Raw genomic sequence first — 17882 nt, 5'->3', positions numbered from 1 at the left:
ACAAAGAGCATTTCCCCAAGTTCACACAGAAAATGTATTTTTAAAAAGTCATAATTTGAAACCAGGTCTTCTTGACTTCAAATCTAGCACTCTCTCCATAGCAGCATACTACATTATTATGGTCAAATGATTGCGTTAGTCATTAGGAAGACAAAAATAAAATAAAAAATAGTATTGGCCCTTGAGAAGCTTATAGTTTCTTCTAGAGATATAACATGTACCCAGAGACTTATATAAACCATCACTTGAGAAAGAATGAGTACCAACAGTTTATGAGCAAATCAGTTGAAGATCAACACTTTTTCTGTCCTCACCTTGTCAGTCATTCTGAATGGATTGCTTGGGTTCATCTAGATAGCACAGTGGATAGAGCACTGACCTTGAAATCAGGAGGACTAGAGTCTGAATCCAGCCTTTGACACTTACTAAGTCACTTAACCCTGATTGTCTCACATCCAGGGCCATCTCCAATCATCCTGCTCTGAAGGAGAAAAGTGCAACTGGTGACTTAGCACAGCCCCCACCCCCCCCAAAAAATATCCAATTCATGTGCTTGTTATAGCATCACCTTCCTGATGTCTTCTTAGAAAAGGAAGGACAAACATTATTATCTATTTTCTATACAGAGGGCTCCAATTTGAAGCTGGATTTCAAAAAGTCAAGCCAACTGAATTTGAAAGTCCCAGATTGGTTAGTTTGTGTGTGAATTTACATTTTTCTTCAATGTATAATGAAGAGCTCAGTAATTTATTTAGTGCCCAGAAGTGCCTCCAGAGTACATTAAAGAAGCCTGAAGAATTGATTATCACCAAGGGGAGAGGTGATAAGAAATTACCTTATAATTGGTGGGATTTAGAAACAATTCATCAGTCAGCCCTTCTAATAAACAAGGAGATGTGACAAAAATGTTGTGACTCTGAGAAAAAATAGCTGTGAGAGAGCCAAAGTGTCAGCCCCAGGCAAAAGCTCTCATTTCAGGGACTAAGATTTGGGAAATAAATGCAACAAGCAACAACTACCAAGAACTGGGAGATTCTCAATCTCTCTAGACCCTAAGGATAGATACAGTGCTGCTTCTCTAAGTCAAACTCCAGGGAGCCCTGAATCCAAATGAATTAAAATCCTATCTTCTTTCTTACTTCACACTTCCCAATACCCCAACCCCCTCCATCATTCCCCTACTCCCCAAAAGATCTTTTTTAAGGATAGAACATTTTTGAGTTGAGATTTTGAGTTGAACTGCCTAGGAAACCCAACAATACCTCCTCTCTCTCTCTCTCTCTCTCTCTCTCTCTCTCTCTCTCTCTGGTGATGGAGCATGGAAACGAACATGGCTGTATTCCAATATCCTACTCCTTGGTTATTATGGAAAATGGACCAATAAATAATAAAATAATAGTTCTATTTTGGGGGGGGGGCCCAGTTTGGAGGCAATGAAATTAAGAACAAAACCAGATCCTAAGGACAAAAGCACAAAGGTAGATGGGATGGTAGAATTTTCTACATTATACACAGTACCATAAGTTTGTGCAAAAGGAAATCTGTTGTAGCCACAGTAACAAAATGAAATTGCCTTAATTTCAGAGCTGTCACCTTTACCAAGAGTATGATTTTATTCCTACTTTGATAGTTATTTTAGAAAAGAGGACAATCTTCCGGGCTTTGGACAGATGATATTCCTTAGTTTTCTTTAAAGTGGTTTAGATGGCTCTGTCCTGATGTCTAGACAAAAATTAACAAGATATCTACCTAAAAGACACAACTTGAAAGCATAATCCAAAAACTGAGGCTGCAGCAGTAGTGAAGGAAATAAAGGGAAATGATTTTTATTCTGAGGCATGTGACCTAGAGCTGCATTTGGCAGGAATTAGACTGTCAAAGGAAGCTGATGTGCTAGGAATATCCAACTACTAGTGGAACAGAGTAGGTAACACTTGAGTTTCAAATAGAAGATGTGAGCTTCTCCTCCAACTATCCTTGAATTCTGATCAATTGGTCTTTCCTCATTTGTAGGGGCATGGGTGTGAGCTCTATGCAACAGCCCTTGCAAAGAAAAGGGAAGGAAGGGAGTCACCATTTTTCTGACTCTTTCATCTAAATGATCTAACTCTATGGCCCTGGAAAAATAATTTAGAACTAAGATTGTATTTGTGCAGATAATAATAAAAAGAATAAAGTGAAAAGTGATTTCATAAGAAAAATGCTTAAATACTAAATACATTAAGTTTTTTTAACATTTATTCATTATATAAATACTATATGTATGTAATGTAGTATTTAAACATATTTGTATACATGCATTATATATTCATGGAAGAAGAGGAATCTCAGGCAACTTAAGAATCCCCTCCACTCATGAAATTGGAAGTATAGGTAAAAGCAAAAAATAAAACAACTAATTAATTCAAAGATTAATTAAATTAAGTTAATTAAATTAATTAATAATTCAAAGACAGTACTGAATAATAACCAAGATTTTCACCCTGCTCTGACTTTGCAGATAAGGAAACTGAGACCCAGAACTAAGAACTACTTAGTCAAAGTCACACAATAAACACTATAACCAGGACCTGAACCCTTATCTTCTGAATTTTTTGACTCCAAGCAATATTTGCTTTTAGTCCGTCATAAATTGTTTTGTAAAAGCTATGACTTGGCTCTAAAATAGAAATACTAATATTTACAGCCTTAAAGATGATTTGTATTTAGGAGAAAGTACCTAATAACAAAAATAAAATGAGAGTGATTGGACTAGTTCAGTAATTAGGAACAGGAGAGGGACCTTTTTATCTGTAGACTACTACTTAAGTAATCTTAAAGTATGTCGAATTATCAGTTCATCAGCAAGCCAAGGAAATTTCAAGAAACATACTTTAAGTCAATCATGCCTCTTGGTCAGATGGTAGACAGTGAGCATAAATACTATCTTGGTGGCTTCAGGATAACCTCTGTCATATAAGGTCCACCTAACATATCCAGACTATCTAAACAACTTATTTTGATTTCTCAATGATTGAGTTAGTGGAAAGGAATCCAAGAAAGGGACAAGAAGCTTCTAAGATATGGGGAAGAATTTTGACTCCATCTCACTAAGAGGAAAAAAAAGGGGGGCTACTTCATGTTCATGATATTTTGAATAGCTTGGTCATGAACTTATGGGAGGCTTATTTGGTCTCAGCAATCTCATTTTTTTTTCTTTTTCCACCCAAACTTTCTGCTCCAGTCAAGCCAATCTGCTCTTCCTTGAATGGAATGTTTCTAATCCTGTTTCTGTATCTTTGCTCCTCCCATTTTATCATAGATGCCTTCTCCTTTCCCTATAAGAAGGGTTATATTTTGTCTTCAAAATATAATCTTGAACTTATATTCTTTAGGAATTTTCTCTTACTGGACCCCCTATCTTTCCCCTAGTCATGGTTTTCATTCCTCTTCTAATCTGGTTCATGGTAGCTACATAATCAATTTGCATAATTTTAAATTTTTCCCTACTGATTTTGGGGATCAAGAATTTAAGATGTGTGTTTTTTGTCTTCCACTTCATCATAAACTCCTTAAAAGTAGGAGCTACACTTCTTTATGCATAGTATAAATCTGAGAATAAACTATTAATAGAATGAATGAACTAATCTCAGTTGAAATTGCTATAAATTCCTTTTGTTGACTTTACAATGGCTCTTCCAATGTTAATTTATCACATACAAACATCATGCTTGACTGTCCTTGGTATTTATTCAAAAACATTTGGTTATACATCTCAAAAATGATATGTGTCTGAATAAAAAATATTGTTTTTTTAAGACCTTCTTGGTTCTTATCAATTCATTCTGAAATAATAAAGAATGAAACGTTCCAAACAATTCAACAAAAAAATACTCCCACTCATCAAAGGCAAAATCACAAACAACAATATCAAGCTGTTTTATAAAATGAGGAAATATCCTAGAGGAATAATAGCAAGTAACTGAAGTATAAAACCATATCACTCTTACAACCAATGAACACAATATATTGGTTAAAAGGTAAACTATACCTGAGAGATATTTGGATATTTGACCAATTTCATTGGTTTATGAAAAAAAGAGTGGCAACCATCCATGCCAAGATTGGCATTATACCTCTGTTGAAGCCTCTAAGTTGCCCAGGTATGTCACTTTAGATGCCAGCAATCCCCAAAGTCTGCTTCTTTTTGTTATGCTTTTTTCTTTTTGCAAGGCAATGTGGTTAATTGGCTTCAAAGTTTGCTTCTTAAAGACTTTACAGGAAATAAAGTTCTGGAAGTTCTGCCAATTCAACTGCCATAATGAAAATATACTTAACCTGCCAGAAAGAAATAATCTTACCTGTCTGTATATTAGAAATAACTGATATCTAACTGGAAATATCACTTCTATCCCTGATCAAGCAGTAAGTTGTTTTTGGTTTTGGTTTTTGCAAGGCAAACGGGGTTAAGTGGCTTGCCCAAGACCACACAACTAGGTAATTATTAAGTGTCTGAGACTAGATTTGATTTCAGGTACTCCTGACTCCAGGGCCCATGCTCTAATCACTGCACCACCTAGCCACCCCCAGCAATAAGCTTTAAGAAATCACTTAATCATAACAAATCATGACGACCTCAATGGTAACAGTTCTTCTACTGAATTCAGTAGAGGCCTCTAGTCCTATATTGAAATCATTGATCAAAATAGATCTGCCATATATGGAATGAGAACTTTTCACCCAAGAATTCAACTTCAACAGCTACACTGGGATATTCTCCCAAGATTGAAGAAAAATTAAAGGGCATAATACCAAAAAGATTTGGCATGACTGTTGCTAAAGATCTTTGAATACTTAATGTTAAACTGATTTCTTTTCTTCTTCTCAATGCCTTATAGGATGACAAGCTTTCACTACTGGCAGGAAGGAGCATACTTTTATTTAGTCAACATGTCAAATAAAGTAAAAAAAAACTTGCTATTTATTTGCCTTAATGTTATGATGTTATAAGGCTATACTGTACTTGGAGCTAATGCTGAGAAAAAAGGTTCTTCATACCTGTCTCTATCCACACACCTTACCCCTGTCTCATATTCTTTAACTTACTGAATGAAAGTCTCTAGATTTTCATTTTTGCTGAAAAGACACCAAGTTTTTCCCCCTTCACAATCTGACCATTCCGTATGTTATATTAAAGTAATTAATCATGATAGCAGATGGTTGTGGTTAAGATTGTCAATCAGTATTTGAATTTTTAGTTCCCATTCCTATGTTCATAGTTTTTGTTTAATTTTACATAATAGACTGCTTCAATGTCAATTAAGTTGGGAATTAAAGAAGAGTAATCTATAAGCAGAATTTGCAATTAGATCCCAGGAAAAAAGCATAAAAATACAACAATTAACACGTATTTTTATTAATCACTTACTATGTGTCAAATGCTATGCAAAGAACTGTGGCTATAAAGACAAAAGTGAAAAAATTTCTGCCCAAGCCACTGCCAATCATTATAAATCTAAGGAAGACTATATTTATTTAGCCACAATGAAATAAATTTAATTATAGAGTTGCATACTGGATCTGGTCATCTGAAATATAAGACTAAGATTTCCTGATTGCATCATCTAAGATAATTGCCAAATAAGAATAGAAAAATAAGTTGTGCTATTGTAATTCTTTGAATTTATCATTTGGTAATCATCTAAGTTTGACATTTAATAGCAAGATTTTAGACTTCCCCCACCAGGTTTTTATGTTTTTGACATCTAAGTTCTATCTGGAAAAGACCCAAAGAGTCAAGGACCTATGAATGGATTCTCAGGACCATACCATCTTCCTTATCATCTACTCCTTCCAGCTCCCCTTTATCTATTATCTCTGTTAGAATAGAAATTCCTTGGGAGAAAGAAATGCATCAATTGTTTCTATTTGTACAAAACAGTGCTTAGTATAGTGGCTGTCAAATAGCAATTAATAAGATATCTCTCCATGTATCTATCTGTCTGTAGCCTTTCATCTATCACCAGTATTATCAAAGAAAGGTTCCAGTGAATGATGCTTTAAATGAGAAGCAATTCTTCCCAAAAATACTCCAAAGTACTGATAGCCAAGGAAATATCTCAAGGTAATGGGTAACTATCAGTAATGAAAATAAAACAAAGAAAAATCCCTAAGGCTTTGAGATGGCAGCAACAGGATTCATTCATGGGGGGAGGGGTGATGGGGGGGAAGGAATCTTTCAATTGAGATTCTAGGTGATTCCTCTAGCACTTGCAAACTGTATGTTCCTGTGGGGGAGGAAAACATTCCTCCTCCACAGTCTGTCTGCAAGGCAAGCTGCCTTTAAAACTGTTATGAACCAACTGTCACTCATCACTCTGCTGGCCATTTTACTCAATTCTGTCTCTGTGCTGAAATATTTTAGAGGAAGAGAAAAGGGAAATTGTTATAAAGCTGAAGGGGGGGGTAAAGAAAAAGGAAGAAAATTCTACTATTCTTAACTAAAGGCACAGGGGGAAAAATTAAAGAAACAAGTCAAAAAAATAGTCAAATTTCCCACAATAGTGGGATTAAAAAGTAAGGAATTGTGGTTCTTGGATATAATGAGGGCACATGCCAAGGAGCAGGTTTTTTTCTCCATGTGGTTCACTCTTGTTGTTACTTCCTTAAATTATATTTCCTTGAAGTTCATTCCTCTCATAAAGGCAGAAGTCTAATGTAGTTAACTTAGCTTTATGATGACACTGATGTTTTCATCACCAACTTACACCCAAAAATTTCAGTAGAAATTAATCTATTACAAAAGCTGAAATTCTTCTTGGAAGAGATGTAGTCATGCTGGAAATATATTTTAAGAAGGTCAAAGAGAGCAAAAGATCTGATAAAGAGATTCATAGCATATTTTTTGCTGTTACTGAAGTTTAAAAAGTGGAAAAAATGGGGCAGCTAGGTGGCACAGTGGATAAAGCACCGGCCCTGGAGCCAGGAGTACCTGGGTTCAAATCTAGTCTGAGACACTTAATAATTAACTACCTGTGTGGCCTTGGGCAAGCCACTTAACCCCATTTGCCTTGCAAAAAACCTAAAAAAAAGTGAAAAAACTGTCCATTGATTGGAAAATGTCCAAACAAATTTTTGTATACGAGTAGCACATAATATTATTTTATCAAAAAACAACAAATTTGAGGAATTCAGAAATAAGGTCACTATGAGAAGACTATACAAACTGGCTAAAAGAATCAAGAAAACAGAAAATATGATGACTATAAAAACATAAATGAAAAGAATATAAATGCAAAGGTTAACAATAATAGATAGATGCACTGACTAAACCTGAGTTCAGAAAGACACTTTTCTGTCTGGAGAGGAGGCAAATAAGGAGAGCAGAATGTTGCATATTCTGTAAGACTTGGTTACTGGAAAGGTTGATTTTTTTCATGACAATTTTTCTTTATTATAGGGAAAGGCTTATTGAGGAAAAGAGAGAGCAATATAGGGAGATGAGGAAGGAAAGATATCTAATAATGACTACAATATAAAAAGCAAACCACATCAATACAATATCAATTCTGAAAAAAAGCAATTAGTTATTAAATTCTGACTATGTGACAGTAGCTAGAAATACAAAGACAAAAATGAAACAATTCCTGTCCTCAAGAAACTTACGTTCTGTTGGAAGAATGTAGGAAATTAAATATAAAACATGCAAATAATTCCCAGATGGAAGAACATAAGCATTTATGTAGTGCCAAGTATTTCACAAATATCTCTACTTTACATGTTATTTGATATATTATATCATATTATTATATTAATTACATTACAAAGATTTCATTTGATCCCTACAACAATTCTGTGAAGCAGGTCCCATTAGTATTCCTATTTTATAGGTGAGAAAATTGAGGCAAACAGAGGTTTATGATTTGTTCTATAGCTAGGAAGTATCTGAGACTGAACTGGAATTCAAGTTTTAGTGACTCCACACTCAGTACTCTAATTACTTGCACCACCTAGCTGCCTTAAGTTACTACTAAGGTACTACTACTAGGCAGAGTACTAGATCCTGGGTCAAGATAAGGTGACTATAGAAAAGGAGTTCTTAATCTCTTTTTGTGTCATAGATTTCTTGACCTTATGGTGAAGCCTAAAAATTCCATGTCAGAGTATTTTAAACTGCATAAAAATACATTAGGATGACAAAGAAAACGAATTATATTGGAATACAGCTATAAAAAAGAAAAAAAGGTCAGCTCATTCTAGAATAAGAACCTCTGCTCTAAGCCCTTAAGTCAGACAGCTTAGTGAGTCTGTAAAACAGATATCTAGCTGATTCAGCTAGATGGTGCAGTAGACAGAACACTGGCCTTGGAGTCAGGAGGATGGGAGTTCTAATCCAGTATCAGGCATTTGGCACTTACTAGCTGTGTGACCCTGGGCAAGTCACTTAACTCTGACAGCACACCTTCTCACTCAAATCCAATTCATATGCTTGTCATGGCCATCACCTCCATGATATCATGATCTTCTTCAAGAACAAAAGACAAAGCATCTCATGACAGAGATGAATAGATAACTTGAACAAAGACATGGAGGTGAGAAATGGAATTTCATACACAAGATCAGCAATCTGATTACTTTGGGTGGACTGTATGAAGAGGAGTTCAATTTAGAAAGGCAGGCCAGAGACAGATATGGAAGCACTTCAAAAGTCCAGAAGAGTTTATATTTTAACTTAGAGGCAAGAGGGAACTCATGACACTTTTGAACAGAGAAATGACATGGTCAAACCAGTGCTTTAGAGATATTAATTTAGTCATTGTTTGGAGCCTGAAGTCTACTGCAAGAGGACAGGTCATAAGTTGTGATAATGACCCTGACAAGCCTTAGTAGTTGACTGTATGGGAGGACAATGGAGAAAGGAATAGTGGAGACGCCTCTGAGTTTGCAAACCTGGGTGACTGGACAGATGGTCGTGCCTTCAACAGAAATAAGGAAGTCAAGAAGATGGGAGTATTTGGGGTAAAAAGACACCAAGTTCTGTTTTTAGACAGATTTGAGTTTGAGATATGTTTGGGAGTGGACTACTGGGGCAATATAAAGGAACCTGCTCCTTGGTTGAATCTTCCTTTGACTTGATAGCAAAGGAGAACGTATTGCCACCTTTCTGATATTTTATACAATGCTTTTACTCCAGACTTGCTCAAAATGAGTGTAAAATTTCCTAAAAAGAAATTCAAGAGCTTTTCATTGCCTTAATACTACTCTGTATTTTCAAGTGAGAGAGAGAGAGAGAGAGAGAGAGAGAGAGAGAGAGAGAGAGAGAGAGAGAGACAGGCAGACAGAGACAGAGAGACAGAGACAGAGACAGAGAGAGAGAGAGAGACAGAGACAGAGACAGAGACAGAGACAGAGACAGAGACAGAGAGAGGTAGAGACCCAGTCCCAGAGACAGAGACAGACATAGAAAGATAGAGAAAGAGAGTAGTCAGATTTGTTTTGAATGAAAGCCATCTCTAGGTAGTGGAGTGGGGTGAGATGGGGGAAGAAGAAAGAGAATAAAGAAAATTACATGATAACATTATATATTTAAAAGGAATAGCAAATACTACATAATAGATTTGCAATTTCCCATGCAATCATCTTTTAATTCTGCTGTTAAAGAACTTTCATAAATTAAAAATAATTTAACTTTATAAAAGAGAAGTTAAGTGTAGTGTCATACAGCCAATATACACACACACACATGCATACATATATGTATCAGTGTTAGAATTTGAACTCAGATTTTCTAGGCTTCAAGGTCATCTTTCTTTGCATTATGACACCACCTCTCCACAACTATATTATCCTATTATAATTTATTAATCAATATCTTTAACACATTTACCTTTTAGTGTATCCCTGATCTCTTTCACATGGCTTTTTAATATAGATTGCAACTCATTAATCATCATGTGGAACTTTTATTCATGTTCTCTTACAAAATCTCTCAATATTTATCTCTCACTCTCAATATGCAGTTATCTCAACACCTTTCTCTAATACATAACTCTTTGACATTGCCCTTTTCATTATTTCATGCACATAATTCATCATTTGTGAAGTGCTAAGAATTTATATCATTAGAATGTGATTCTCTACTGCCCACAATTTAGATTTCTTAGAAATTGTTTTATACCTTGATTTTGAAACCATGTCACACCAATGGGAGGAATGGTGATAATAAAAAAGAAGTATTTCAAGAGAAATTTGGGACCATTTAAAGGACTTTATAGTCAATGGCAATGAGGTACATAAATGAAAAGTCAGCTAAAGAAGGAGGAGGTCGAGGCTGGTGGATGGCTTGAGTGTGGAAGTTTTAAGCTGAATCAATCTATGTTTCCTATGCTAAGCACTGGAGGTCCATATGGAGACAAAAGACAGTCTGCCCTCTAGGAGTTCACTATCTAATGGAAGTAACTTAAGTAGGTCTGTAGTCAAGCAGATGGCTGACCCTAATATAGTGAATCTCAGGAACAGAGATCTACTACATTGCTTAAAGAGGGGAAAACAGGTCAGGAGAGAAAATTTGTTCAGTGTCATGTTTCCTTGCATCTAAGGTGCACAATGGCTAGAACAATGGCCTGGAGTCAGGAAGATCTGAATTCAAATCTGCACACCTACTAGTTGTGTGACCCTAGGCAAGTCATTTAACACCTATTTGCCTCTGTTCCTCCTCTGCAAAATGGGGATACACTGGAGAAGGAAATGGCAAACCACTCCAGTATATTTACCAAGAAAACCCCATTACCCAAGCCATGGAATCATGAAGAGTTGAACATTACTCAACAATAACAATAAGAACAACAGTTTCCCTACTGAATCAGTATTAGTATTAAGTCCATGGGTGGCTACCGTATTTCCAAACTAGGTGAGATAATGAGACTCAGTCTCAAATAAAACAAAATTTTGTACAATTTCCTAAATGCAACATAAGCTGCTCTTTTGACTTAATTCAATTCTAGTCTTAGCCCAGTATTTGTACAACTTACTTTGCAGAGTGTATATATGTAAGTTGATATATATATAGATATAGATATATAGTGACAGAACAGTTATATGGGTTGTCTCATCAAGCTATCAGCATTCTTTATCTCCTTTCTTTCTTTGTAGAGAAATATATGGGAGGGAAATATTACATATACTATCAAACTGTTGGTATACTAGTCAGCTTTGTCAAATAGCTTTTTTTTCTTTTTATTTTTGAATGGCCTTCTGGAAAGGGAAGCAGTGAGAAATCTATTCAGAAATCAAGGTGATCTGGAAGAGACTACAGTAATAAGAATAAAATGGGCATTTTTCATCTACTTGATTTTTCCCTCTGTGGAGAGCTAATATAAAATTAGGAAAAAGGAAAGTGCAATGGTCAAATAATAATGGGAAATATAATGATTGCTAACATTTATATAAGTTAAGATTTCCAATGATCTTTTCCCCTTTATATAATCTCAAATATGCATATATTTGGGTATATATGTCTATATTTTTGGTAGTGCAATGGATAGAGCACTGGTCTTGGAATCAAGAGAATGGGAGTTCAAAACTGTCTTCAGACACTTGAAACTTATTAGCTGTGTATACTTGAGCAAGTCATTTAACCCTGACTGCCTCCCATCCAGGACCATCTCCAGTTGTCCTGATTCATATCTGGACACGGGACCAAGATGATTCTGGAGGAAAACGTGAGACCAGTGACTTAACACAGCATCCCCTCACTCAAATCCAATTCATGTACTTGTCAAGGCATCAGCCCCCTAATATCATGATCTTCTTCAAGAATGAAAGACAGACAACATATATACATAGAAACATATACATATATACGCTTGATCCTTACATTCAATGATGTAAGGACTGTAATTTCCCCCATTTTTAAAGAGGAAGAAACTGAAGTTTCAAAAGTTTTAGTTTCTTTCTTGCCCAGCTAGTAAATGTCTAAGGTAGGTTTCAAACTCAGGTCATTCTGACTTAGAGTTCAGCATACTCCCCACTATGACATCTAGCTTTGTATAAACAACTATTTTCTCCATCAATGTCAGTGGAACCACAACATTTGAACTCTAAGATCACATTCCCCGATAGGGTTCATGAGGAAGTGGAAATGTCATTAAGCAAAACAAAGACAGGAAGGGTAGCTGGACCAGACCAAGTACACGCAGAGTACATCTATATGGGGATGGGGGTAGGATGGGGGGTGGTATAGTTTTGAAAGGATTGAAGGATCATGTCTCAAGATATCTGGAAAGGGTAAAGTTCCAAATGATGGGGACAAAAATCACAGATGTTACAGTATTCAAAAGGATGTCTTGAAAAATTATGAGTAACTACCAATTATAATATGTTTACTTTCTCATCTGGGCAAAATCTTTACAAGAAGTAATGACACCTATTAACAGCACTGTTCAAAATATGAGAAGGAAAACAGAAATGATTCTCCATAACTAAAAAATATTTTTACAGTTATATGAATGAAATGAAAGAGAGAATTCAAGACTCCACTGTGCTTATTGTTTGCTATTTTTTAAAAAAAAAATTGCTCTGGTAGAGCAAAATACTACCTTACAGGTTCTCTTTTATCCTTGTACCTAAAAGAAATTAATTCCACCATCCACAGTTAATTCCTGCTCGAATTTCTCACTATCCTCCTCAGACAAATAGCACATGGGAAGGGCATTAAAATACACAAAGGCAAAACTCCCATCTAGTCAGTTCCTCTAATAAGTGAGCTTCCTGAATGCTATGCAGCCCCACCCTACAAACACATTAAGTTCAACTGAACCACAGAGAGATTATATTCTTATGACTATGCTGCCAAGTATGATTCCATCACATGGGAAATGCAATGAAAAACCAAGCACATGGTAAAAAGAGAATGAAGAGGAAAACAAATAAAACCATAAGGAACAAGTTGGAGTTCTGAGACTGCTTTGCCAAAAGCGGAGTTGCATATTTAAGGTGCATGAGATTTAACAGAACATTTTCTTTCTTTCCTCTGTGTGTGTGTATGTGTGTGTGAAAAGGAGAAAATGGGTTGTTCTTCTCTTCATGGCTAATAGCATACTATTAACAGAACCCTAGGGGATAGAGAAAGTAGATAATAAACTTACTCCTCCACCAGGAATATTTAACTTAAAATTTTTTTCAGCTCCCAAAGGTCATTAATCTTTGTAAAATCAAAACTATTCTTCTTCAAAATGAAGTTCATTGCTCTCCTACATTGTCCTAAACCTTTAATAACAAAGCAAGTTTAATTTTTCTTTCTTAAGATTAAACTTATTGTGAAAATTTGTCAGAAAGAAATATCTCTACCAATTTCTTAGATTGAGATGCTAGTCATCAAAAGTTACATAGTAAATTATGTTTAATGTTCTCACTATTTTGCCTCATGAAAGAAATGATTTTAAAAAGTTGATAAAGTATTTTATTGCTTATGTTTCAGACTATACTCACTAAGCCTATGGAATCCAGGTGTAGTGAACTACTAAAAATAGATAACCTTTTCAGTGTCTAAAAACAAAAACAAAACTTTTGAGAGGGGGTCAGTTACAGAAGAAAAGGAATGAGATAGGAAATTTTCATGTTCATATCAATTGATGTTAGGAAGAAAAATACCGAGATGTAATGAAAGTTTGAAAGAAAAACTGTGGTTGTTGGGGGGGAAAGAGACAATATATCATGTTACTATCCTGCAAACATTAGATCTTTTACATCAGTTTTTGTTCAGCGGATCCCTCCTTAAACAAAGCTCCAATAGACTTCACTAGAAAGCAATCTTTTCTCTCTCCTCTCCCTCCCCCACCAGAAAAAAAAAAAGCTGACTGGAAAAGTTGAATGGGTACCTCCCACGTGTGTGGAAGAACTGAGAGAGAGCTCCAATTGATCGCATAACAAATAGATGAATCATAATGAGTCCAACATACTCTGACAGACAAGCTTATGCTGCTAAAAAACTGCATGTGGGTTAACTGCCTACTCTGAAGGCAATGAGGTGTCTAAAAACAATCAGTCTTGTAGCTCTGAGCCTAAGCTTTTCAATTATAAAAGAGGGCTAATTTTTTTTTTTTTACTTTTTAAAATGACTTTTCTGTACTCTATTAGAGGATATCTACATTCAAATGTATTACAAGGGTGTGCTGGTAAATGTATAACAAGTGGCCTTCCAAAAAAAAAAAAACCAAAGAAAAAACATCATTTAATTTGTATTATTAACATTCTTTTCATTACTTTCTGAAGTCTAGACAGTTCAGTTAAGAATAAATCAAGTCCTGCTTTGCAGTGTTTGTGAATTTTCTCAGGAAGGAATGCTTACACTGAAAATTTAACAACCAGCTCTCAAGGACTGGCTTCAGTCTACTCCAGAATGTATGTCTCTATTTCCTATTTATCTGATCAATCACTTCCTAGCTTCATCTGTTCTGTGGTCAGTTGATATTTTTGAACAGAAAAGTCGAATTTCAGCCCCATATATGGCTCTGTCATATGGACCAAGAAAGACATGCAAATAAATGAAACAAATTCTCCCAGGTCTTTTCCAAACAACAACTGTGAGAAGACAGAAGAGAAATTGAACCTGAAATGTATTATTGGGCCATATAGTGTAGACACAGTCTAGAGTTCTGGAGAATCCCATTTCTTCCATCTACCATCTTCAGAGATAAAAAATAGAATGTTTCTATTACCGTCACATAACCTAGGGGTATGTACTTAAAACCCTAAAACCTGCTTTATATTTCTCAAGGATTTCTTAGGTCTTTCCATTTCTAATTCATGCTATTAATTTCTCTCAATAAATAAAGCCAGTCCAATAACCTCTAAAAATAATTTGTCCAATAAACTTTACAGACATCTAAATATTAATTAATCACTGGATAATTCAGCAACCCATTATCTTTTAATATTCCAGGCAAAACTTGCTTTTAAGAAGCATAAAGATGGTTTATTTATAGGCATTAGAACTAATACAAATTACCAACACATACTTGGCACTTGGCAAATATTTGTTAAAGGTCCATCAAACTGGCTAGTAACCCCCAACTCACCAAGTTAAACTACCCTCATAATTGAACATAAAGTATCTTTTGCTCTCTCATAATTCTATTTCCAAGCCAAAATTCCAGATTTGTGATGTTGGTCCAATTGAAGTAAATGAGTATTAATTCTTTGGGTAAAATTCTCTTGGTAAGTTACCAAATAATGGTGGCACTGTGGATAGGGTTCCAGTTTTGCAGACAGGAAGACCTGAGATCAAATTAAGCCCCATATTACAGATTAGAGACTAGAATAAGGTAAACTAACAATAATATTTTGGCAAATTTAGGTTGTATGTGAGGAAAAATCCCAGTTCCATTCATAAACAGAATAATTTTGTGTATATCTATTTTGCTCTCTTCCTCTATAAAGCATACAGTTTGTGGTGCTGATAGTAAACTACTCTGATTAAGTACAACATGCTTCTAACACACCCAATCTGAGATTTCTGTGCTTCCCTAAAAATCATTGTACTGCGACCACTGATTATCCAGAAAAACAAAGGAGGGCAAGAGTGTGAGAAAAGGTAGAAGAAGGGGGTGTTATATTAAAAAAAAAGAAAAAGATAATCATCAGCATGGAGTGGTGAATCAAGAAGAATTTACAAAAGTGTTTTTCCCCCAACTAATGTCCTTGATCACTCCTCATTATAAATAGCCCTTTATGATTTTATACCACATTAAATCATACCTTAGTATTTATATACTTTTTTGATACCAGTTGATAATTCCCTCCTCTTCCTATTTTGATTAGCCAAAAAGTACCTATTTAATTTAGAAATGCTTTTTCATAAATTAATCTCTTCAGTCCTTGAATCACTGTGATTATATCCTATGAACCCTTTCTAGTTTTTTTCACTTCCTTTCTTTCTGCAAATGAGATGTTTATACCAAGATTCATATTCCAAACAATTTTAGTACTTTTGAGGGGAAAATAGTAATTATTACCCCTATGATCCTTCACTTTGGCCATTTTAGCATCCATATGACATTGGAACTTTCTTATTTGTTCTTTATCATCCTCCTTAAAGCTCCTGTAATGCTTCCCACATTTCTCTTTCTTCTTTATTATCTATGCTTCTAATGATTCTCCCCTATCCTGAGATGTATTGAATTAGCTTGCAAGCCTTCATCAAGTTAAATCACATTTTATTTCCTAATAAAAGTGCTCCTAAACACTGTCTAGTTTACCTTCTTTTGTTGTTTCTCCCCTAAAACAACTTGCTGTTATTGTCATTTATAAATGTTGATAGGCTACTGTTTAATACTTCCTTCTTGTTAATTGAAGATGTTGTCAAATTCAACTTAATCCCTGTCACATAAAGAAACTCAATCAAATGCATTATTACTTTTTCACACTGGCAACTTTGCCAGAGATCATGATGCCTTTTTTCTAGCTGAGTGATGGTCTTTCAAAGCTAATTTGCATTAATTTAGATGAGTGAAGATTTTCAAAGGCCATTATGCTTTATCACAATTGGAATGACTATAGATAATACCTATTTCTATCTGACCAGCTATTTAAAAAAGAAACATATATACATATATACATATACACACTTTTGATTAAATCTACCTTGTAGGAAATGCAATATAATTTCTTATTACAATTTTTATTAGCAATTTCTTCCCTGTCCCAAGTGTGTTGTAATTTTAAATAGGTAATGTAGTAGCATAGCAATTAGATTGATAGATCTGACTTCTTTTTAGTTCATCAAAACTTTGCAGATATTAAGGACCTACTATGTGCCAGACACTAAGTTAGGTGATGGGAATAAAAAGAAAAAAGCTTTTGCTCTCAGAGAATATACATTCTCTCAGACATTATGCATACACGTAAGTGTGTATATATATATATATATATATATATATATATATACATATATATATATATATAAATGCTTGTATGTCTATAGTACACATGTAAGTGAGTATAGCAGATGCCTATATGATAGATAAGATGATGACTATTATATACATTATACACACACACACACACACACACACACACACACACTCAATAAACATGATGATTTTTAGAAATAGTCAAGCAAGTGGGGAGAATCAGGAAAAACTTTGTTTCAGAAGTGGTACTAGACCTGAGTTCTGAAGGAAGCTAGAGATAGTATAGTGTATGAAGTGACAGAATTGGAACCCAGGAGACTGGTTCAAATCTAGTTTCAGATGCTTATTAGCTGTGAGATAATGGTCACTTAAGCTCTTTGCTTTCTTATCTTAAAATAAGGATGACAATACTTCTCATCTCAAAGTCATTGTGAGGTTTATGAAGTAATATTATATATATATATATATATATATATAAAATATGTGTATAAAGTCCTTTGCATAAAATACCATCCCAATGTTAGTTTTTTTTATTACAGGAATAGGAGCAGCCTTTACAAAGGCATAGAGATAGTAGAAGAATGAGGAATAAGCTATTCCCAAATCAACTTTCCACTTACTGCTTGTCATTGCATAAGTACCTTAAGGAAATTGCATTGTCATTGCATGTCCCCAATAAGAGAACACCACTTAGCTACTCTGGCAGGTCCATTTAGAACATGGTATTTTGAGTGCAAGAAGTAAGTTTCTTATGTCTACATTTGTCATCAGAAGTTTCCCAGAAACCTCTAGAGCTGTTTAGGTTAAGTCCCTGGGGAGGATGATCTGAACAATTAGTAGCAGCTTCTTCCCCAGATGCTTACTCTATCCCTAAAAACAGCAGTCACAGAAACATCTGATAGAGAAAATGTGTAGCCAAAGAACATTACCATAGCAATAAAAATTCAAATAAAATTGTACTGAAGAGGCATAATCAGAATACTCCTTTTGCAT

At 34.9% G+C, this 17882-nt stretch overlaps 1 protein-coding gene and 1 long non-coding RNA gene across 6 annotated transcripts in view; one reads left to right on the top strand and one right to left on the bottom strand.

The window, feature by feature from the left end:
• LOC141495407 (guanine nucleotide-binding protein G(q) subunit alpha) overlaps window positions 1–17882 on the bottom strand; it is a 302819-nt gene that overhangs the window by 111599 nt on the left and 173338 nt on the right. The window lies entirely within an intron of this gene.
• The window catches only part of LOC141495408 (uncharacterized), a 156255-nt gene that overhangs the window by 104458 nt on the left and 33915 nt on the right, over window positions 1–17882 (top strand). Inside the window, exon 3 of one of the 5 annotated variants that reach the window (XR_012470764.1) lies at window positions 5988–6103. The exons of the other annotated variants lie outside the window; for them this stretch is intronic. This is a non-coding gene — a long non-coding RNA (uncharacterized LOC141495408). The remainder of the gene's footprint in view (window positions 1–5987; window positions 6104–17882) is intronic. 5 annotated transcript variants of the gene reach the window in all.

Source organism: Macrotis lagotis, chromosome 8, assembly GCF_037893015.1.
Source record: "Macrotis lagotis isolate mMagLag1 chromosome 8, bilby.v1.9.chrom.fasta, whole genome shotgun sequence".
Taxonomy (NCBI): Eukaryota; Metazoa; Chordata; class Mammalia; order Peramelemorphia; family Peramelidae; genus Macrotis; species Macrotis lagotis.
Note: the sequence above shows the minus strand (reverse complement) of the source record. Positions and strands in the feature narration are given on the sequence as shown.